Raw genomic sequence first — 23,370 nt, forward strand, 5'->3', positions numbered from 1 at the left:
AACATCACTATGTTGATCATATCTACCATATGATTCACGCTCGACCTTTCGGTCTCAGTGTTCTGAGGCCATATCTGCATATGCTAGGCTCGTCAAGTTTAACCTGAGTATTCTGCGTGTGCAAAACTGGCTTGCACCCGTTGTATGTGAACATAGAGCTTATCACACCCGATCATCACGTGGTGTCTCGGCACGACGAACTGTAGCAATGGTGCATACCCAGGGAGAACACTTATACCTTCAAATCTAGTGAGAGGTCATCTTATAATGCTACCGTCGAACTAAGCACAATAAGACGCATAAAGGATAAACATCACATGCAATCAATATAAGTGATATGATATGGCCATCATCATCTTGTGCCTTTGATCTCCATCTCCAAAGCACCGTCATGATCACCATCGTCACCGGCTGTAACGCCCCGTATGTAACTTGCCATATTTGTATTCCAACTCTTGCCATTTTCGGCACTAAGTTATGATATTTCCTCGTTGTTGGGTTTTGTCTTTGTTTTGCTTTTTGTCCTTGTCATGAATCTCATATCATGTCATCATGTGCATCACATTTGCATACGTGTTCGTCTCATGCATCCGAGCATTTTCCCCGTTGTCCGTTTTGCATTCCGGCACTCCTATGTCCTCCATTGTCCTCTTTTACCTCTATTCATGTGTGGGTGTTAAACATTCTCGGATTGGACTGAGACTTACCAAGTGGCCTTGGTTTACTACCGGTAGACCGCCTGTCAAGTTTCGTGCCATTTGGACTTCGTTTGATACTCCAACGGTTAACTGAGGAACCGTAAAGGCCTCGTGTGTGTTGTAGCCCAATACCCCTCCAAAGTGGCCCAAAACTCAGCTAAACCCCTCCGTCCTCTCGGTCGTTCGATCATGATCGCGTGGCCGAAAACCGCACCTCATTTGGAGTCTCCTAGCTCCTTCTATGTATAAATAGGTGCCTCCCCCCAAAAATCCCGGATCAAACCCTAGTCTCCCATTCCTCCGCGCGCCGGACACGTCCACCCCGCTCCCCCCGTCCAAGCGCGCGCCGCCACGTGGCGAGCCGCGCCCCACATCGCCACCGGCCCGCCCGAGCCCGGGTCGGGCCCCCGAGGCCCAAGTCGACCGCCGCCCGGTCCCCGCGACTCCGCCGCCACCCGCCGCCCGCGCGTGCCTCCGCCGACATCGCCGCGCCGCTCGGCTGCCGCCTCGCCACCCCGCCATCGACGCCGGCCGCCGCCACCGGATCCGACTCCGCCGCCTCGTTCTGCCCTCGTCGCCGGCGACCCCGTGCCGACCCCGCGGCCCCGCGCCCCCTCACCGGCTCCGCGCCACCGCCTCCTCCTCGTCGCCGGCGTTCAAGATCTGACCACTCCGGCGAGCTACTGTTCCGGCAAACCTCGTGAAACATGCCCCGATCCAGATCTGCTACAGTGAAACCCTAGGGGTTGACCTTTTTCCCTCACTAAGTCTTTCCTGTGCATAAGTTCTAGGCATCTTCATCATGTCATATCTCATCATACATAGCTCCGTTTTGGGCGTGTAGCATATCAAATTGTTCGTCTGGATGTGCTCTTCATTTCATTCCATTGCACCATGTTCATTTGAGTTTATATTGATGCCCTAAATGCTGTTGCAAGAGTGCTATGCAATGTTAGTTTCTGATTCTTAACTGATTATGGACATTTGTCATTTTTGCCATGTTTAATGTGTGCCTCCTATGAACTTGAGCCCTACATGTGTTTTGGGCTATGCCATGCCATCTTTACAGGGGTGTATGCCATGTATTTTTGTGATCAATGTGGTGACTAGCACAAGCATGCAAAGTAGCTCTCGTGATGTTGCTGATTTCAGGGACTTAGAATTCTTCTAAGTCATTTCCCTGATGATATTTTTATGCCATGTATTCATGTTGCGAGAGTGATCCATGCCTCTTTTGAGCATGTTCAGTAAGGATGATTTTGAGATATTGTTATGCTCTATCCATCCATGTCTTTGTTTGCAATTATGGAGTATCCTAGCATGACTCAATCTTGTTCTACTTTTTCTATAAAATGTTCCTGGCAGATTGTTTACGTGTTAATCAATTTTGCCGAGGTTGTTGTAGTTGATCCATGCATTCTATGAGAGTATTCTTGCCATGTTTAGCTACTTGAACATGTCTTCTTGCTGGGTGTATGCTTAGTTTGTCATTCAATGCCTTGTGGTGAGTGCATCGAGCTCGCAAACATGCCTACGTAACTCTGTTTTTGCCATGTCCAGTTTTCTGCTAAGTCTGAATCTGTTAACGAAACTTGCTATGTTTACATGGTTGCCATTGTATTTTCTGATCCCTTTTGGCTTATGGTCAGTAAGGGACTTTTGTTATATGTTTTGAGTAGTTTCATGCCATGCCTTGCTTTGCCATGATATGTTCCTGTAGCATGTTGTTATCTTGTTCTAAACATTGCTTCCTGATGTTAAATCCTGACATGTTATTTTCTCTAAGTCTGTGAACCTGATATCTTTTGCACTTTTGCTATGCTTGTTTGAACATGCTATTGTGTGATTTAGTCGTAGCTCAGTGTTCATTTTTGTCAAGCATCTTGAGTGGATCACTGCCATGTGCTTTGTTGCTATGTTAGAGTGCAGTAGCTTAATGTTCTTGATGCATTTAGATGGCATCGTGCTGTTAATCGCAGTTTGGTGCCATTCTTGTTTTGCTTGCCATTTGCAAACCGTGCATCTGATTCCGGTGATCTTTATATCGATTTCAACCGAAATCAACTCATCTTTCCAGTGGCTCTCTTGGTTTCCCAAGTTAAGGCCTGGTTCAATCTTTCCTTTCCGGAGCACGCATATGCATTGCATATTACTTCCCGCATATCATGCCATGTTTTGCATCATGTTGCTTGCGCATTGCACCGTGGTTGATCGTGGTCCTTTGCTTGTGTTCTTGCTTTGGGTAGAGCCGGGAGACGAGTATGTGATCGAGGAACCCGTTGAGTACGCTTACGAGGATCAAGCTTACGTCAACTCAGAGAACTTTGCAGGCAAGATGACCATACCATCGAAATCACTTCTATCTTTGCTTGCTAGTTGCTCGCTCTATTGCTATGCCTTTGCCGCGATACCTACCACATGCTTTACCATGCCTCCCATATTGCCATGTCAAACCTCTAACCCACCTTGTCCTAGCAAACCGTTGTTTGGCTATGTTACCGCTTTGCTCAGCCCCTCTTATAGCGTTGTTAGTTGCAAGTGAAGATTGGAGTTTGTTCCTTGTTGGAACATGATTATTGTTGGGATATCATTATTATATCTTGTTTACTTAATGCACCTATATACTTGGTAAAGGGTGGAAGGCTCGGCCTTATGCCTAGTGTATTGTTCCACTCTTGCCGCCCTAGTTTCTGTCATACCGGTGTTATGTTCCTTGATTTTGCGTTCCTTACACGGTTGGGTTATAATGGGAACCCCTTGACAGTTCGCCTTGAATAAAACTCCTCCAGCAAGGCCCCAACATTGGTTTTACCATTTTCCACCTAGCCTCTTTTCCCTTGGGTTCCGCGGACTCAAGGGTCATCTTTATTTTAAACCCCCGGGCCAGTGCTCCTCTGAGTGTTGGTCCAACCTGTCAGCTGCCGGTGGCCACCAGGGGCAACTGTGGGCTGGCCTACCGGAACCTTGGACAATCCGGTGTGCCCTAAGAATGAGATATGTGCAGCTCCTATCGAGATTTGTCGGCACATTTGGGTGGCTTTGCTGGTCTTGTTTTACCATTGTCGAGATGTCTTGTAACCGGGATTCCGAGTCTGATCGGGCCGTCCTGGGAGAAGAAATATCCTTCGTTGATCGTGAGAGCTTGTGATGGGCTAAGTTGGGACACCCTGCAGGGATTTGAACTTCCTAAAGCCGTGCCCGCGGTTATGGGCAGATGGGAATTTGTTAATGTCCGGTTGTAGAAAATCTGAAACTTAACTTAATTAAAATGAATCAACAGCATGTGTTGCCGTGATGGTCTCTTTTCGGTGGTGTCCGGGAAGAGAACACGGTCTCGAGTTATGCTTGAACGTAAGTAGTTCTAGGATCACTTCTTGATCATAGATTCACGAACGTGCTTTGCCTTCTCTTGCTCTCTTTTGCGTATGTTAGCCACCATATATGCTAGTGCTTGTTGCAGCTCCACCTCATACCTTTTACCTACCCATAAGCTTAAATAGTCTTGATCGCGAGGGTGTGAGATTGCTGAGTCCCCGTGACTCACAGATTACTTCCAAAACCAGATGCAGGTGCCGATGATACCATTCCAGGAGATGCGACTGAACTCAAGTGGGAGTTCGATGAGGACTCAGGACGATACTACGTTTCCTTTCCAGACGATCAGTAGTGGAGCCTAGTTGGGGCGATCAGGGACATTATGCATTTGGGGTTGTCTTTATTTTGGTTCCATAGTCGGACCTTGATTGTATCTGGATGATTGTAATGCTATATTTATGTTATTGTGTGAAGTGGCGATTGTAAGCCAACTATGTTCCTCTTCCTTATTCAGTACATGGGATGTGTAAAGATTACCCCTCTTGCGACATTGCCTACAATGCAGTTATGCCTCTAAGTCGTGCTCCGACACGTGGGAGATATAGCCGCATCGTGGGTGTTATACCGGCTTGACACCTTGATCTCCATCGAAGCATCATTGTCGTCTCACCAACTATTGCTTCTATGACTATCGCTACCGCTTAGTGATAAAGTAAAGCAATTACATGGCGATTGCATTTCATACAATAAAGCGACAACCATATGGCTCCTGCCAGTTGCTGATAACTCTGTCACAAAACATGATCATCTCATACAATAAAATCTAGTATCATGTCCTGACCATATCACATCACACCATGCCCTGCAAAAACAAGTTAGATGTCCTCTACTTTGTTGTTGCAAGTTTTACGTGGCTGCTACGGGCTGAGCAAGAACCGTTCTCACCTGCGCATCAAAAACCACAACGCGGTATAGTGATTACTTTTTGATCTTCAGAAAGAACCATGTTCATTGTATCTGACTCAACTAAAGTTGGAGAAACAGACAACCACTAGCCACCTATGTGTGAAGCACGTCTGTAGAACCAGTCTCGCATAAGCGTACGCGTAATATCGGTCTGAGCCGCTTCATCGAACAATACCATTGAATCAAGAATCAACTAGTGACGGCAAGCAATATGTATATACCCACGCCCACAACTCCTTTGTGTTCTTCTCGTGCATATAACACCTACACATAGACCTGGCTCGGATACCACTGTTGGGGAACGCAGTAATTTTAAAGTTTTCCTACGCACATGCAAGATCCATCTAGGTGATGCATAACAACGAGAGGGGAGAGTGTTGTCCACGTACCCTCGTAGACCATAAGCGGAAGCGTTATGAGAACGTGGTTGATGTAGTCGTACATCTTCACGATCTGACTGATCCTAGTACCAAAGATACGGCACCTCCGCGATGTGCACACGTTCATCTCGGTGACGTCCCACAAACTCTAGATCCAGCTGAGGTCGAGGGAGAGTTGCGTCAGCACAACGGCGTGTTGACGGTGATGATGAAGCTACCGGCGCAGGGCTTCGCCTAAGCACTGCTACGATATGACCGAGGTGGAAATCTGTGGAGGGGGACACCGCACACGGCTAAGATCAACTTTGATGTCTTCTAGGGTGCCCCCCTCCCCACGTATATAAAGGAGGGAGGGGAGGCCACCTCTAGGCGCGCCAAGGGGGGAGGAGTCCTCCTTCTACTAGGAGTGGGACTCCCCCTTTCCTAGTCCCACTAGGAAAAGAAGGAAGAGGGAGAAGGAGAAAGGAAAGGGTCCGCCCCCACCCAATTCAGATTAGGCTTGGGGGGGCGTGCCCTCCACTTGGTTGCCTTCCCTTCTCTCCCACTAAGGCCCAATAAGGCCCATTGACTCCCCGGGGGGTTCCGGTAACCCCCCGGTACTCCGGTAATTGCCCGAACTCACCCGGAACCATTCCGATGTCCAAACATAGCCTTACAATATATCGATCTTTATGTCTCGACCATTTCGAGACTCCTCGTCATGTCCGTGATCATATCCGAGACTCTGAACTACCTTCGGTACATCAAAACACATAAACTCATAATACCGATTGATGACCCACACGTATAGGGGATCTATCATAGTCCTATCGATAAGTAAGTGTGTCGAACCCAACGAGGAGCAGAAGGAAATGATAAGCAGTTTTGAGTAAGGTATTCTCTGCGAGCACTGAAATTATCGGTAACAGATAGTTTTGTGATAAGGTAATTAGTAATGAGTAACAAGTAAAAAAGTAAATAAGGTGCAGCAAGATGGCCCAATCATTTTTGTAGAAAAGGACAAGCCCGGACAAACTCTTAGATAAAGGAAAACGCTCCCGAGGACACATGAGAGTTATCGTCAAGCTAGTTTTCATCACGCTCATATGATTCGCGTTCGATACTTTGATAATTTGATATGTGGGTGGACCGGTGCTTGGGTACTGCCCTTACTTGGACAAACATCCCACTTATGATTAACCCCTCTTGCAAGCATCCGCAACTACAAAAGAAGTATTAAGGTAAACCAAACCATAGCATGAAACATGTGGATCCAAATCAGCCCCTTACGAAGCAACACATAAACTAGGGTTTAAGCTTCTGTCACTCTAGCAACCCATCATCTCCTTATTACTTCCCAATGCCTTCCCCTAGGCCCAAACAATGGTGAAGTGACATGCAGTCGACGTTCACATGACACCACTGGAGGAGAGACAACATACATCTCAACAGAATATCGAACGAATACCAAATTCACATGACTTCAAATAGCAAGACTTCTCCCACTCCTTAGGAACAAACGTAACTACTCACAAATCATATTCATGTTCATAATCAGAGGGGTATTAATATGCATAAAGGATCTGAACATATGATCTTCAACCAAATAAACCAACTAGCATCAACTACAAGGAGTAATCAACACTCACTACTAGGGAAAAGCTTATAGGCAGACGCTTACTAGTAGCGAGGGTTTATACCCCTCGCTACTGCTACTTACTAGTAGCGCGTGTTTTTACCCCTCGCTGCTACTAAGTTCATATTAGTAGCGCGGGTTTTAACCCTCGCTACTACTAAGCGGTCTCTACCGTGTCCCCCGGGACATGCCATAGTAGTAGCGAGTGGTATAAACCTGCGCTACTACTAAGTTGATAGTAGTAGCGCAATTTTATACCCCTCGCTACTACTAAGTACCCATATCCTCGGCCAAATTCCTCCTCTCTCCCTCACTTCCCCCTCTCTCACATTCCCCTTATCCTCCCACCCATGATTCCCATCCTCTCCACCGCCGCCGCCAATCTCACACCTCGGTGCCTTCCCCAAATTCGGTGACATCCTCTCCCTCGGTGTCTCCCGACGTGGACGACGACCATGTCCAGGAGGAGGAGGTTGCCGCCGCCATCGCCGGGTCCAGTGAGAGCTCTGCTTCCAGCGACGCACGCCGCCGACTCATCTCCCACCACGCGATGCGTGCATCGCGTCCTCTGCTTCGACACCGGGGTCACTGACTGGCTTGCGTGTTTGACAAGCTCTTTAGATTCCGGTGCGGGGGAGGATGACGAGGAGGAGGAGCGGCAGTAGAAGCAACAGCTGCAGCAGGACGAGCACGAGCAACTTCATCTAGGTTTCGAGCGTCGGCTCCAACTTCGGCGGCCACCAGTGAGTTCCTCCTCCTACTCCTATCTCTCTCTCTTCCTCATTCAAATAATTTTATCTTCTTTTGTAGAAGCAGGAGATGAGAGGTGCAGTAACGAGTTGGCTGGGGAGCCACCATCACCATGGACAACTTCATCCCCTCCAGGACAAGCAACAGCCATGGTTGGAGAGGACGATGATGCCTAGTAGAAGCAACCATGGATGGATTTTTTTAATTCATAATTAGTTAGTAGTAGCGCTTTCCCTTGACCCGCGCTATAGCTAAGTAGTAGTAGTAGCGCGGGCGTCAACCACGCTACTACTATCAGAAGTAGCAGTAGCGAGGGTTATACACGCGCTACTGCTACAAGTTAGCTGTGGCGTCATATCAGTAGCGTGGGCGCCCGCGCTACTGATGCACCCAAAACCCGCGCTACTGCTAGGCTTTTCCCTAGTACTGACTACTAGCAACCCACATGTACCAATCTGAGGTTTTGGGACAAAGATTGGATACAAGAGATGAACTAGGGTTTGAGATGAGATGGTGGTGGTGAAGATATTGATGGAGATTGACCCCCTCCCGAAGAGAGGATCGATGGTGATGATTTCCCCCTCCCGGAGGGATGCTTCCCCGATAGAACAACTTCTCCGGAGCCCTAGATTGTTTCCGCCAAGGTTCCGCCTCATGGCGGCGGCGTTTCGTCCTGAAAGCTTGCTTATGATTTTTTTCCAGGGCGAAAGACTTCATATAGCCAAAGATGGGCACCGGAGGCATGTCAGGGGGCCCACAAGACAGGTGGCGTGCCCAGGGGGTAGGGCACGCCCCCACCCTCGTGGATGGTGGGTGGCCCCCCTCTAGTGCTTTCTTTGCCCAATATTTTTTATATATTCCAAAAATGACTTCCGTAGAGTTTTAGGACTTTTGGAGTTGTGCAGAATAGGTCTCTAATATTTGCTCCTTTTCCAGCCCAGAATTCTAGCTGCCGGCATTCTCCCTCTTCGTGCAAACCTTGTAAAATAAGAGAGAATGAGCATAAGTATTGTGACATAATGTGTAATAACAGCCCATATTGCAATAAATATCGATATAGAAGCATGATGCAAAATGGACGTATCAACTCCCCCAAGCTTAGACCTCGCTTGTCCTCAAGCGGAAGCCGATAACGAAAAATATGTCCACATGTTTAGAGATAGAGGTGTCGATAAAATAAAATACGGACATGAGGGCATCATGATCATTCTTATATCAACAATATATATATATATAGTCATATGATTTCTTATGCTAAAGTAACAATCTTATTCACAATGTAAAGTATGAATCCGAAACTTCATTGAAAACTAACAAACTATAATCTCAGTCATTGAAGCAATTGCAATTTATCATAACATCGGAAAGAGTCAATATAACAGATTTTCAGCAAGTCCACATACTCAACTATCATTTAGTCTTTGACAATTGCTAACACTCACGCAATACTTATGGGTATGAAGTTTTAATCGGACACAGAGAAAGATATGGGCTTATAGTTTTGCCTCCCAACCTTTTACCTCAAGGGTAATGTCAACAATAATAATTTATGAAAACCCACATCCAATTAGCTATATATATATCAGGATCTTTCCAACACACAGTGCTTGCCAAAGGATAAAGTATAAAAAGGAGAGGTGAAGATCACCGCGACTCTTGCATAAGACATAAGACAAAAATAAAAGATAGGCCCTTCACAGAGGGAAGCAGAGGTTGTCATGTGTTTTTATGGGTGGATGCACGAAATCTTAATGCAAAAGAAGGTCACTTTATATTGCCACTTGTGATATGGACCTTTATTATGCAGTCCATCGCTTTTATTTCTTCCTCATCACAAAATCATATAAAGCTTATTTTCTCCACACTAATAAATCATACATATTTAGAGAGCAATTTTTATTGCTTGCAACAATGACAACTTACTTGAAGGATCTTACTCAATCCATAGGTAGATATGATGGACTCTCATGGCAAAACTGCTTTTAAGGATATTTGGAAGCACAAGTAGTATCTCTACTTGGTGCAAAGATTTTGGCTAGCATGAGGGGGAAAGGCAAGCTCAACATGTTGGATGATCCATGACAATAAAATTTATTTCGGATGTAAGAAAGCATAACCCATTACGTTGTCTTCCTTGTCCAACATCAACTTTTTAGCATGTCATATTTTAGTGAGTGCTCACTATCATAAAAGATGTCCAAGATAGTATATTTATATGTGAAAACCTCTCTTTATTTATTACTTCCTATTAATTGCAACGATGACCAAAAGTATGTTTGTCAACTCTCAACAACTTCTCTTCATCATACTCTTTATATGTGAAGTCATTACTCTCCATAAGATCATCGTGCTAAGCTAACGGATGGGTCAAGTCAATCACATCATTCTCTAATGATGTGATCCCGTTCATTAAATGACAACTCTTTGTCCATGGCTAGGAAACTTAACCATCTTTGATTAACGAGCTAGTCAAGTAGAGGCATACTAGTGACACTCAGTTTGTCTATGTATTCACACATGTACTAAGTTTCTAGTTAATACAATTCTAGCATGAATAATAAACATTTATCATGATATAAGGAAATATAAATAACAACTTTATTATTGCCTCTAGGGCACATTTCCTTCAGGGAGCACCACATAGACACACAAGTTGACTGTTTAGCCGTGTGCGGTGCCCCCTCCACAAAATTCCACCTCGGTCATATCGTTGTAGTGCTTAGGCGAAGCCCTGCGTCGGTAACTTCATCATCACCTTCATCACGCCGTCGTGCTGACAATACTCTCCCTCGGCCTCAACTGGATCAAGAGTATGAGGGACATCACCGAGATGAACATGTGCAGATCGCGGAGGTGCCGTGCGTTCGGTACTTGATCGGTTGGATCGCAAAGACATTCGACTACATCAACCGCGTTTCATAACGCTTCCGCTTTCGGTCTACGAGGGTACGTAGACATACTCTCCCCCTCTATTTGCTATGCATCTCCTAGATAGATCTTGCGTGATCATAGGAAATTTTTTAAATACTGCGTTCCCCAACAATGGCATCTGAGCCAGGTCTATGCGTAGATGTTATATGCATGAGTAGAACACAAAGGAGTTGTGGCGTGGATATATACATATTGCTTGCCGTCACTAGTTGTTTCTTGATTCGGCGGTACTGTTGGATGAAGCGGCCCGGACCGACATTACATGACCGCGTTCATGAGACTGGTTCTACCGATGTGCTTTGCACACAGGTGGCTGGCGGATGTCTATTGCTCCAACTTTAGTTGAATCGTATTCAACGAACAGGGTTCTTTCTGAAGATCAAAAAGCAATCACTATACCATGTTGTGGTTTTTTATGCCGTAGGTAAGAACGGTTCGTGCTAAGCCCGTAGCAGCCATGTAAAACTTGCAACAACAAATAGAGGACATCTAACTTGTTTTTGCAGGGCAAGTTGTGATGTGATATGGTCAAGATGTGATGAGATATAAATTGTTGTATAAGATAATCATGTTTTGTTAAAGTTACCGGCAACTGGCAGGAGCCTTATGGTTGTCTTTTTATTGCATAAGATGCAAGCGCCATATAATTGCTTTACTTTATCGCTATGCGATAGCAATAGTTGCAAAAGCAATAGTTGGCGAGACGACCATGTGATGACAATTGTAAAGATCAAGATGATGGAGATCATGGTGTCATGCCGATGACGATGGAGATCATGACGGTACTTTGGAGATGGATATCAAAGGCACAAGATGATGATGGCGATATCATGTCACATATTTTGATTGCATGTGATGTTTATCTTTTATGCATCCTATTTTGCTTAGTACGACGATAGCATTATGAGATGATCCCTTACTAAAATTTCAAGGTATAAGTGTTCTCCATGATTATGCACCGTTGCGACAGTTCGTCGTGCCGAGCCACCACGTGATGATCAGGTGTGATGGGCTCTGCGTCCACATACAACGGGTGAGGGAGTCCTGGATTAGGGGGTGTTCGGGTAGCCGGACTATACCTTCAGCCGGACTCCTGGACTATGAAGATACAAGATTGAAGACTTCGTCCCGTGTCCGGATGGAACTTTCCTTGGCGTGGAAGGCAAGCTTGGCGATGCGGATATTCAAGATCTCCTACCATTGTAACCGACTCTGTGTAACCCTAACCCTATCCGGTGTCTATATAAATCGGAGGGTTGTAGTCCGTAGGCAATCAACTCCATACACAACAATCATACCATAGGCTAGCTTCTAGGGTTTAGCCTCCTTGATCTCGTGGTAGATCTACTCTTGTACTACCCATATCATCAATATTAATCAAGCACGAGTAGGGTATTACCTCCATCGAGAGGGCCCGAACCTGGGTAAAACAAAGTGTCCCCTGTCTCCTGTTACCATCCGGCCTAGACGCACAGTTCGGGACCCCCTATCCGAGATCCGCCGGTTTTGACACCGACATTGATGCATTGATGCTTTCAATGAGAGTTCCGCTGTGTGATCAACAAAAGGATCGATGGCTCGCCTGCAGATCAACTGTGACTTTGGCATCTTCGTCACCAGCTCGACTGGTCACCTTGGTTCGACCAAGAATTGCGCCCCGTGTTCGGATCACCATGTCCGTACGAGGGCCTTCATCAAACATCAACTCCGATCTCTATCAAGATCACGGAGAAATCATCTATGGAGCTCGGGGGCTCAACGTCAACATTGCCCTCAAGCGACCGTGCTGTTTTTTGGACAGCGAACTCGTATCTGCCGCCACCACCTCCTCAAGTATCGCTTTGACGATCGCTTTGGTGGAATTGTGTGGAATTGAGTCTATAACAATCCTGGAAAATTTCGTCGAGTTCTGATGAAGAAATCTCTGGCAATCCACGATATACCAGAGCCCTGTCAAATCTGGACGGGAATTTGGATGAGTTTAGGGCGTGGTGTCCCGCTTCTAGCTCGGACATCCTTTGGAAGATCCAACCGTTGATCGGCTGCGGAATTCCTATATCTACCACCTCTCAAAATTTCAGCTCGATCCGACCGTCCAAACTCCGGGAACCTTCCTATCAGTGCATCACTTTTCGGATCTGTTTTCTGCGCGAAAACGAATCCGACCCGAGTTCATCTTTTTTATGAACGGGATTTCGGACATCCCTTTTGAAGGAAGTTTTGTATGGGGTATTGTGTTTTGTTCCCGAACACATCCCACTAACTTTAAAATCTTTTGAACATGATCTTCAACATCAGGCTGGTGTCAAACCAGTCCGGTAATATTACTCCACGGCTGCCGACCTGCGCTAGACACGACGTCACTTTGTTGAGCCGAGCTCAACTTCTTCGGATCATCATCTCGGCAAGCCGAACAAGAGCCCGGCATCGCGAAGGATAAATCATCACCAACATCGCCGCCCCATGGGTTACACGGAGCGGGCACACCGGCATCGCCGCACGGTCACTCCATCAAGCCGGCATTGACCACGTCACGACCTGCATCGGCAGGGCCGCACTATTGCTCCTCCGAGCCGGTGTCCATCACGCCGACCTACTTCGACATCTCGGCTGGACCGGGGGCTTCATCATCTCTTCATCAACCTACTCTGGTAACGGGTGTGCGGATCGAGTCCCAATTTTGGGAATCACCTTCCTTCGGATTGCTACAACAAATAAACCAGGTGCTATTAATCCTAGTATTTTTTGCTTGTTTGGGTTCAATTTTTCCCAAGGAATTATTACTCCGGTTTGTCCATCATATGTACACAGGTATATCAAATGGTGGCCACATTAACGACGGTTGCATGATGGTCCGATCAGTCTCCGTACATAGTCCGGCGAACGCCGCATCCGGAACTCGGACCGACCTGTGAATTCAGGCTTTGCCACGCCCTTACCGCATCACGCCAACGCCCTACATCGACATTGACTTCGGTGCCAGGCCATATTTCTTTTATTACTCACTTTGCATAAATTATTGATTATGCAACGATTTTTTTAATTATTATTACTATTATCTCCGGTTTGCACTATTTTATGTGGCACAGGAAAATGATCTAGCCGGACTATATCCTTTGGCGTCACCTTGGCTGGACGGGGGGCTTCGTCAACACTTCATTACCCCATGCCGAGGACTTCGGCATCACTCTGCCGGCCTGCATTGACCATGCTACGTCACCACTTCGGAGTGCCGAGCTCTTTGCTCTGCCACCTCGGGACTGGCTGGGGAGATGGCACCTTGTCCCGCAACAAGTTCGGACCGCGTCATCAATACCGTACACATTGACCAGCTAAGTTACCTTCATGCTCAAAGTTTTAAATTTTTAACTTGTGTTCGGCTCGACCAAGCATCATACTTTTTTGGAAAAAAGTTGCTTGTAAATTTTTTTCCTTGTCCAAACTTTGTTTGTGTCGCATAAATTCAAATACCCCGTTTACTTGGGGGCTTCCTTTATGAAGCTTTTCCTGTTGCATATGATTATACTTGTACGGCTTCGTTCCTTGTTCGTGTATTACGCCACAATATGCACCACATTGACTTAAGCGATTTGCAAGCTGGGTTGCCTCGCTCCTGTGTTTACCCCTACGTTCCCGATTGTTCGGCTAGGGAGTAAAAGGAGCACCTCTGCGATTGTCACGATCGGGTCAACTGAGCCGGACCTCAGACTGGGTGAAGCCGAAAGCTAGCGCTCTTATAGTTATTCAATGATGGTCGGCACACAACGGAACTCATGAGTACAAAAAGTCTATTGCACAAGTCTCATAATAACAATGAGCACCGAAGAAAGGTATCGGTGGGGGTACTATTTTCTTCGAAGATGCTTCTTACACTTCACGGTAATATAGCATAAGTTCCCTGAGCGTGCTTTGTCTGTTACAGCCTTATGGCCTGATTGCCTGGTTATTGGAAACACCGTCGATATTCTCGACCGATGGAGTACATAATACTTTTCGGTCCTTGACCGAAGAGGGAGAAGCTGACGGTCGGTTAATACGCGTTTAAAGTTCGGTTGAACATAGATATAATATAAGTACTTCGATACATGCAATCATTCTTTTACCCAAGTCACTTGGGGGCTCTTAAATTTATATGAGCCGTTTTATGATAAGTGTTTTTCTTCTTGGTCGTTGCAAAGTCTTTTTCTATCGCTCCTTTTTCGACATGAGTGTGTGGTCAATAGCCAGCCGTAGGCTGACCCGCTTGAAGTCTTGAGATCGGATGTGTAATGTTAAAGCACGACAGAAGCACTCTTTTTTTTCTAAGACCAATTGTCGGATTGGCACTGAACACTTGATATTGTTCGGACGTCATGTTTTTACTGACGTTTCTTGGTTTTCCAAGATTTTTGGCACTTTTAAATTATTTGTGCTTTTCCAGCATTAGTCTCGCAGTGCAACGCCGGACACCTTTTAGGGATTCGGCAAAAACATTCTCAGATATTGCTATATATGCATCGGTTTCGAATTGTGTCTTCGGTCAATAGTTGGGTTGCCCGGCTCCTGCACTTGCTTCCTACGTTCCGTTTTGTTCGGCTAGGCGTGCAAAGGGAGAACCACTGCGATTGTGCTTCCAGCTCACATGGTTAAGCACCTCAGTGGAGAAAGCCGAAAAATGACTGTCACAATAAGCGTAAACCGGTCAGCGATCTCATGACTATGTTAAATAACAGGCCGTTCATAACATTGGCCGAAGTGTTTACGGCTTGACCCCGACTGTCGCCGAACACTACCGGGGGCTATTAACTGGCCTCCCAAACTAAATCCTCGATATTTTGCTCTTACATTAGAGCTGAGGTTTAATGATCATGCTTAGCATGACAACCCAAAGAAAGGAACCGATAGCGGGACTATTTTCTTTGGAAGACATTTCTACTGTTAAACAGTAATATAACATATCTCTCTGCGTACCTTTGTTTATAAAACCGTATGGCTAGATTGCCTTGTTTGTTGTAAATCTTTGCCCTCATATAGGCTTTATAAAGTAGGACAAATACTCCTTGGCTACTGGACGAGGAGGTGGAAGCCGATGGTCGGTCAACAAAGTTTTGTACAATGCAGATCTGAGCATTAATGACGTAAAGTACTTGGATACATAGAGTCATTACACATAATTTGTGATTTTACTATGGATATTGATCCTTAATTCGGCCACCCGTGCCCGCATTAAGGCTCGGGGGCTACTTGGCTTCGGGCTTATTATTTACAAATATTAAAGGGGCACATCGATCCCCTGATCTGGTGTTGCCACCGGACCAGTGTCTCGGGGGCTACTGCATTGCTTGTCCAATGCAGAAAATTTTATGTGCAATATAGTTTCCGAGGAGATTTTGATCCTCAGGTTGGTCGGCCGCACCCAACCTGAGTCTCGAGGACTGAGCACGCCGCTTTTAGTGTCCCGAAGTATTCTACCGAGCTTGGACTTGATCCTCAGGCCAATTTTCCAAATCAACCCGAGTCTCAGCGGCTACAGGAATCAGCGGTCTTACGTCATCCTTCGAGTGCATCTCGGGTTTTTGACCGATGCACACCGTGAGGGCTACTAGCTATATATCTCGGCAGAGAATAAATTGCTTCAATAAAAAAATATTCACAAAAATCGGCCCACATTCGGGGTGGTGCACCACCTCGGAAGCAGCCCGGCATAAAGCTCGGGCGCTAGTGGCTGGCTCCATAGAGGGCATTTCCAGCATTAAGCTCGGCTAAACTCCTTCAAAACTTCTTTGAACCAAGGTGATTTACGACACCTCAGATGCAGTCCGGCGTTGGAGCTCGGATACATAGTCCGGCGTTGGAGCTCGGATACATTCCGGCGTTAGAGCTGGGAAGTGCGGACTTGGGCGCTGGAGCTCAAGTGCACAGAAAATGGATAGGCAAAGGAGGAAGAAGGCGTAGGTGAAAGGGTGGATTCTTATCCCCTTATATGGGCGGACGCAACTACGTGTCCCCACCAGCCTGGTAAAACTCGCTTATCTCCAAGCGCCGCAATCAATGGCGCGGTTGGGTTACCCACGCCTGTATTGATGAGAATCCCGTAAAGGGGGTACACGATCTCTGCTTTGACAAGACGTGTCAAGGAAACCGCCTCGCAAAACATGCTGAGGTGGAAAAGTAAAAATGATTCGAGTGAAGGACTTGGCTGTAGTGTGATGACACACTGCGGAATACGTCAGCAGATTTGATTTGTGTTAATATTATTCTCTCTATGGCAATATGTGGAAGCTTATTTTGCAGAGCCGGACACTACTCTTGGTGTTTACAATCTTCTACGAAGGACTTGGAGGAGGAACCCGCCTTGCAATGCCGAAGACAATTTGCGCGCCGGACTCGCCATCATTGAAGCCTGGTTCAGGGGCTACTGAGGGAGTCCTGGATTAGGGGGTGTTCGGGTAGCCGGACTATACCTTCAGCCGGACTCCTGGACTATGAAGATACAAGATTGAAGACTTCGTCCCGTGTCCGGATGGGACTTTCCTTGGCATGGAAGGCAAGCTTGGCGATGCGGATATTCAAGATCTCCTACCATTGTAACCGACTCTGTGTAACCCTAACCCTATCCGGTGTCTATATAAACCGGAGGGTTGTAGTCCGTAGGCAATCAACTCCATACACAACAATCATAGCATAGGCTAGCTTCTAGGGTTTAGCCTCCTTGATCTCGTGGTAGATCTACTCTTGTACTACCCATATCATCAATATTAATCAAGCAGGAGTAGGGTATTACCTCCATCGAGAGGGCCCGAACCTGGGTAAAACAAAGTGTCCCCTGTCTCCTGTTACCATCCGGCCTAGACGCACAGTTCGGGACCCCCTACCCGAGATCCGCCGGTTTTGACACCGACAACTGGTGCAAGCGAGTTTTGCACACGCAGAATACTCAGGTTAAACTTGACGAGCCTAGCATATGCAGATATGGCCTCGGAACATTGAGACCGGAAGGTCGAGCGTGAATCATATAGTAGATATGATCAACATAGTGATGTTCACCACTGAAAGCTACTCCATCTCACGTGATGATCGGACATGGTTTAGTTGATATGAATCACGTGATCATTTAGATGACTAGAGGGATGTCTATCTAAGTGGGAGTTCTTAAGTAATATGATTAAATGAACTTTAATTTATCATGAACTTAGTCCTAATAGTATTTGCAAATTATGTTGTAGATCAATAGCTCATGTATAGCTTCCCCGTTTTATTTATGATATGTTCCTAGAGAAAACTATGTTGAAAGATGTTAATAGCAATGATGCGGACTAGCTCCGTGATCTGAGGATTATCCTCATTGCTGCACAAAAGAATTATGTCCTTGATGCACCGCTAGGTGACGGACCTATTGCAGGAGCAGATGTAGACGTTATGAATGTTTGGCAAGCTCTGTATGATGACTACTTGATAGTTTAGTGCGCCATGCTTTACGGATTAGAACCGGGACTTCAAAAACATTTTGAACTCCACGGAGCATATAAGATGTTCCAAGAGTTGAAATTGGTATTTCAGACTCATGCCCGAGTCGAGAGGTATGAGACCTCTAACAAGTACTTTGCCTACCAGATGGAGGAGAATAGCTCAACTAGTGAGCATGTGCTCAGAATGTCTGAGTACTACAATCACTTGAATCAAGTGGGAGTTAATCTTCCAGATAAGATAGTGATTGACTGAGTTCTCTAGTCACTATTACCAAGTTACTAGAACTTCGTGATGAAGTATAATATGCAAGGGATAACGGAAACGATTCCCAAGCTCTTCGTGATGTTGAAATTGGCGAAAGTAGAAATCAAGAAAAAGCATCAAGTGTTGATGGTTGACAAGACCACTAGTTTCAAATAAAGGGGCAAGGGAAAGAAAGGGAACTTCAAGAAGAATGGCAAGGAAGTTGCCACTCCCATGAAGAAGCCCAAAGCTAGACCTAATCCTAAAACTGAGTGCTTCTACTACAAAGAGAATGGTCGCTGGAAGCGGAACTACCCCAAATACTTGGCGGATAAGAAGGATGGCAAAGTGAACAAAAGTATATTTGATATACATGTTATTGATGTGTACTTTACTAGTGTTCATAGTAACCCCAGGGCATTTGATACTGGTTCAATTGCTATGATTAGTAACTTGAAACAAGAGTTAGAAAATGAACAGAAACTAGTTGAGGCCGAGGTGATGATGTGTGTTGGAAGTGATTCCAAGGTTGATAAGATCACCATCGCACACTCCCTTTACCTTCGGGATTAGTGTTGAACCTAAAATAAATGTTATTTGGTGTTTGCATTGAGCACAATATGATTGGATCATATTTATTGCAATATGGCTATTCATTTAAGTCAAAGAATAATTGTTATTCTGTTTACATGAATAAAACCTTCTGTGGTCATACACCCAAGGTGAATGGTTTATTGAATCTCGATCGTAGTGATACACATATTCATAATATTGAAGCCAAAAGATGCAAAGTTAATAAAGATAGTGCAAATAATTTGTGGCACTACTGTTTAGGTCATATTGGTGTAAAGCGCATGAAGAAACTCCATGTTGATGGGCTTTTGGAATCACTTGATGCTTGCGAACCATGCCTCATGGGCAAAATGACTAAAACTCCGTTCTCCGGAACACTGGAGCGAGCAACTGACTTATTGGAAATAGTACACACCGATGTATGCAGCCCGATAAGTGTTGAGGCTCGTGGCGGGTATCGTTATTTTCTGACCTTCACAGATAATTTGAGCAGATATGAGTATATCTACTTAATGAAACACAAGTCTGAAACGTTTGAAAAGTTCAAAGAATTTCATAGTGAAGTGGAGAATCATTGTAACAAGAAAATAAAGTTTCTACGATGTGATCGCGGAGACGAAATATTTGAATTATGAGTTTGGCCTTCAGTTGAAACAATGTCGAATAGTTTCGCAACTCATGCCACCTGGAACACCACAGCGTAATGGTGTGCCCGAACGTCATAACCGTACTTTATTAGATATGGTGCGATCTATGATGTCTCTTACCGATTTACAACTATCGTTTTGGGGTTATGCATTAGAGACAGCTACATTCACGTTAAATAGGTCCCCGTCTAAAAATCCATTGAGATGACTGTCGGTGTCAAAACCGCAGATCTTGGGCAGGGGGTCCCGAACTGTGCGTCTAAGGATCGATGGTAATAGGAGACAAGGGACACGATGTTTACCCTGGTTCGGACCCTCTTGATGGAGGTAATACCCTACTTCCTGCTTGATTGATTTTGATGAGTATAGGGGTTACAAGAGTTGATCTTCCTCGAGATCGTATGTTGTGGTCTAAACCCTATAGGTATGATGAGTAATGTCATAATAATCTATCGACTAGCCTGGCCTCGGCTTATATAATGTACTAGAGGCCTAGGACAACAAGAGTCCTAGTAGAATACGCCGGTGGAGAGGAGTCCTTGTCTTGATCACCAAGTCTTGTGGAATCTTCCTCATGTCTACATCGGCTGTCCGAACTGGCCCATGAGCATACGGCCATGGGGGTCCTCGGCCCAATCCAACTGATTGGGAGACGACATGGTGAGTACCCCCTAGTCCAGGACACCGTCAGTAGCCCCCTGAACCGGTCTTCAAGTTGGGAACACTCCTCGATTCTTCCGAACTGTTCTTCATATTTGGTCATCGGTCTTGAAAACTGGTTCAACAAATCTTCCCATCTTCGATCTTGAGGATCGCCGAAGTAAATCTGAAGAGTTTACACGTCGGGTATCCGAGGAGCCCCTTTAAGTTCTCGGCCTTTATCAATGCCTTGTTATTTTTATGCCACACCTCGGGTTCGAAGTTGTTCCCAGGCGGCAGCGTCCTCTTGCGTCTGAGCTCCAATGCCGGACTGCATTCGAGGTATCTTTTGCAGCCGAGCACTAACGTCGGACCGCTTCCGAGCTCCAACGCCAGAATGTATCCGAGCTCCAACGCCGGACTATGTCCAAACTCCAATGCCGGACTATATCCGGGCTCCAATGCCGGACTATATTCGTGGTGTCATAAATCACCTTGGTTCAAAAAAGTTGAAGGAGTTTAGCCAAGCTTAATGCCGGAAATGCCCTCTATGGAGCCAGCCACTAGCGCCCGAGCTTTATGCTGGACTGCTTCCAAGGTGGTGCACCACCCCGACCGCAGGCCGCTTTTTTGTCAATATTTTTGATTGGTGCAATTTATTCTCTGCCGAGATATATAGCTAGTAGCCTCAAGGTGTGTATCGGTCTAAAACCTGAGATGCATCTGAAGGATGACATAAGACCGCTGATCCCTGTAGCCCCTGAGACTCAGGTTGATTCCCGAAATTGGCCTGAGGATCAACTCCTAGCTCGGCAGAATACTTCGGGACACAAAAAGCGGTGTGCAAATTCCTCGAGACTCAGGTTGGGTGCGGCCGACCAACCTGAGGAACATGATCTCCTCAAAAGCTATATTACACTTTAAATTTTCTGCAGTGGATTGTCAATGCAGTAGCCCCCGAGACACTGGTCGGGTGGCAACACTAGATCAGGGGATCGATACACCCCTTTCAATATTAGTGAATGATAAGCCCGAAGCCCAGTAGCCCCGAGCCTTAATGTGGGCATGGGTGGCCGAATTAAGGATCGATATCCAGAGTAAAACCACAAATTATGTATAATGATATTTGTATCCAAGTAGTTTACAACATTAATGCTCGGATCCACATTGTACAAAACTTTGTTGACCGACCATCGGCTTCAACCTCCTCGGCCAGAAGCCGGGGAGTGTTTGTCCTACTTTATAAAGCCGTTATAAGGGCAAAGATTTATGGAAAACAAGGAAATCCGGCCATGCGGTTTTATAAACAAATGTACGCGGAGAGATATGTTATATTACTTAATGTAAGAAACATCTTCCAAGGAAAATAGTCCCGCTATTGGTTCCTTTCTTTGGGTTGTCATGCTTATCATGATCATGAAACCTCACCTCCGATCAATGTGGGAGGAAAATATTGAGGATTTAGTTCGGGGAAAGTTCCCGAACTCTGTGGTACTAATGAAAAAAACTTTACTTCCATCGTTGCCGACCAATGTGATCCTTTAAGATCGCTAGCTTTCGGCTTCACCCAGTCTGAGGTACTAACTCAGATGACCCGGTAGTAACAATCACAGAGGTGCTCCCTTTGCCGCCTAGCTGAACAATCGGGAACATAGAGGTAAGCAAAGGAGCCAGGCAACCCAGCTTGGCAAAAATCTTAAGTCAAATTTATGCATATTTATGGCTTTATAACGATGATTACGGAAGGCAGCCCTTGTATATTAAATACAAATGACGATGATATGTTTATTTTGACTCCGTTGCGACCGTTTATCAGTTGAAAGTGGCCCATCGTCGGCTTCTACCCCTTTGTAGATACTATGCAGGGTGTCTCCGCAATAACAAGACAATCCTTGGCCGACGTCTCGGTGCCCGAAGGCGTTTGTGTTAGCGGTGATGAAGCTATGTACCTAGGGTAGGGTCATGGATCTGTCCAAGATACCCTCCCCAAGGACATCCCTAAAGGAACTAGGAGCATTTGAAGAAAAACCATCATCCACTCGACCATGAAGTAACGTTCCACTCGACAATCCTGAAGACACTCGACCGCATAGATAATCACTCGACTACCAGAAGATCCCTCTCCACTCTGCAACGGTCGGGAATTAAGTCATAGCTTTAATGGCCATTAGGTATCTTTATTGCAGGCGTTACCAGTAACGTCTCCTTCTTTATGTACCTTAAACCCTCTGTGACGTGGGCTGGCTGGGGTCCTGGCGCACTCTATATAAGCCACGCCCCTCCATAGGCACAAGGGTTCGCACTTTCTGTAACACACACGCATATAATCCAGTCGACCGCCTCCGGGCTCCGAGACGTAGGGCTGTTACTTCCTCCGAGAAGGGCCTGAACTCGTAAAACTCTCGTGTACAATTCCTCCATAGCTAAGATCTTGCCTCTACATTCTTACCCCCCATTCTACTGCAGACTTAGAACCACGACAGTTGGCGCCCACCGTGGGGCAGGTGTCTTAGCGACTTGTTGGAGAAGTTGCGATTTTTTTCGATCCCCATCAACATGGTTTCAGGCAGAGGTTTGGCCAAGGGCCACGAGATCCGTCTCGGTGCGCTCGTATTCATCACCGATGACTCCTCTTGGCTCCAGGAAGCGCCACTCGACGTCGAGGCATTCCCCGTCCGTGGGGCAACACACTTTCGCGCGTGCATCCGTGGTGTCCTCTTTCGGCAGCCGTCGACTCAGTATCGGTCGGCTCCCATGCCAACCTCCCTCCCTACAGCCCGCCGGGGCAAACGTTCCGGTCGGTCGAGGCTTCAGCGGTGGGTGAGGCATGCGGTGGCTCGCCAATCGGCCACTTCCCAGGTCGGGGCAATCGAGCCCGATGAAACTCTCTACGGCCTATTCGACTGGCTCTGTAGAGACTGTATCCGAGTGCGACAGCAGCGACCCCACGGCGGAAGTTTTGATGGTCAATGGACCATGTAGTCCTCCTGGCTTCACCCGTGAGGACGGAGGCGATGATGGCGGCGATCCGTCGCGTGCCCACGAAGAGTACCGACCCGAACCCCTCTCTTCACAGAGGAGGGAGGAACTTCGCCGCCGGAACATGGATGCACTTCACACTCCTATCGTTGGAGAAACCCCTGAGGCTCAAGCCTTGGAGGAGG

This window comes from Triticum urartu, chromosome 2, assembly GCF_003073215.2.
Source record: "Triticum urartu cultivar G1812 chromosome 2, Tu2.1, whole genome shotgun sequence".
Lineage (NCBI taxonomy): Eukaryota > Viridiplantae > Streptophyta > Magnoliopsida > Poales > Poaceae > Triticum > Triticum urartu.